The sequence below is a fragment of the Patagioenas fasciata genome, unplaced genomic scaffold, assembly GCF_037038585.1.
Source record: "Patagioenas fasciata isolate bPatFas1 unplaced genomic scaffold, bPatFas1.hap1 Unplaced_11, whole genome shotgun sequence".
NCBI classification, from domain to species: domain Eukaryota; kingdom Metazoa; phylum Chordata; class Aves; order Columbiformes; family Columbidae; genus Patagioenas; species Patagioenas fasciata.
The window spans coordinates 5,080-7,072 of NW_027288522.1; positions in this window are offsets into that span (position 1 = coordinate 5,080).

Genomic DNA, 1,993 nt, shown 5'->3' on the forward strand with positions numbered 1-1,993 from the left:
AAATCTAAACCTAACCCCAAATCTAAACCTAACCCCATATCTAAACCTAAAATCTAAACCTAACCCCAAATCTAAACCTAACCCCATATCTATACCTAAAATCTAAACCTAACCCCAAATGTAAACCTAAAATCTAAACCTACCCCCAAATCTAAACCTAACCCCAAATCTAAACCTAAAATCTAAACCTAACCCCAAATCTAAACCTTACCCCAAATCTAAACCTAAAATCTAAACCTAACCCCAAATCTAAACCTAAAATCTAAACCTAACCCCAAATCTAAACCTAAAATCTAAACCTAACCCCATATCTAAACCTAAAATCTAAACCTAACCCCAAATCTAAACCTAAAATCTAAACCTAACCCCAAATCTAAACCTAACCCCAAATCTAAACCTAAAATCTAAACCTAACCCCAAATCTAAACCTAAAATCTAAACCTAACCCCAAATCTAAACCTAAAATCTAAACCTAACCCCAAATCTAAACCTAACCCCAAATCTAAACCTAAAATCTAAACCTAACCCCAAATCTAAACCTGAAATCTAAACCTAAAATCTAAACCTAACCCCAAATCTAAACCTAAAATCTAAACCTAACCCAAATCTAAGCCTAACCCCAAATCTAAACCTAAAATCTAAACCTAACCCCAATTCTAAACCTAAAATCTAAACCTAACCCCCAAATCTAAACCTAAAATCTAAACCTAACCCCAAATCTAAACCTTACCCCAAATATAAACCTAAAATCTAAACCTAACCCCAAATCTAAACCTAAAATCTAAAACCTAACCCCAAATCTAAACCTAACCCCAAATCTACACCTAAAATCTAAACCTAACCCCAAATCTAAACCTAACCCCAAATCTAAACCTAAATCTAAACCTAACCCCAAATCTAAACCTAACCCCAAATCTAAACCTAAAACCTAAACCTAACCCCAAATCTAATCCTAAAATCTAAACCTAACCCCAAATCTAAACCTAACCCCAAATCTAAACCTAAAATCTAAACCTAACCCCAAATCTAAACCTAAAATCTAAACCTAACCCCAAATCTAAACCTAACCCCAAATCTAAACCTAAAACCTAAACCTAACCCCAAATCTAAACCTAAAATCTAACCTAACCCCAAATCTAAACCTAACCCCAAATCTAAACCTAAAATCTAAACCTAACCCCAAATCTAAACCTAAAATCTAAACCTAACCCCAAATCTAAACCTAACCCCAAATCTAAACCTAAAACCTAAACCTAACCCCAAATCTAAACCTAACCCCATATCTAAACCTAAAATCTAAACCTAACCCCAAATCTAAACCTAACACCATATCAAAACCTAAAATCTAAACCTAACCCCAAATGTAAACCTAAAATCTATACCTACCCCCAAATCTAAACCTAACCCCAAATCTAAACCTAAAATCTAAACCTAACCCCAAATCTAAACCTTACCCCAAATCTAAACCTAAAATCTAAACCTAACCCAAAATCTAAACCTAAATCTAAACCTAACCCCAAATCTAAACCTAAAATCTAAACCTAACCCCATATCTAAACCTAAAATCTAAACCTAACCCCAAATCTAAACCTAAAATCTAAACCTAACCCCAAATCTAAACCTAACCCCAAATCTAAACCTAAAATCTAAACCTAACCCCAAATCTAAACCTTACCCCAAATCTAAACCTAAAATCTAAACCTAACCCCAAATCTAAACCTAAAATCTAAACCTAACCCCAAATCTAAACCTAACCCCAAATCTAAACCTAAAATCTAAACCTAACCCCAAATCTAAACCTGAAATCTAAACCTAAAATCTAAACCTAACCCCAAATCTAAACCTAAAATCTAAACCTAACCCCAAATCTAAGCCTAACCCCAAATCTAAACCTAAAATCTAAACCTAACCCCAATTCTAAACCTAAAATCTAAACCTAACCCCAAATCTAAACCTAAAATCTAAACCTAACCCAAATCTAAACCTTACCCCA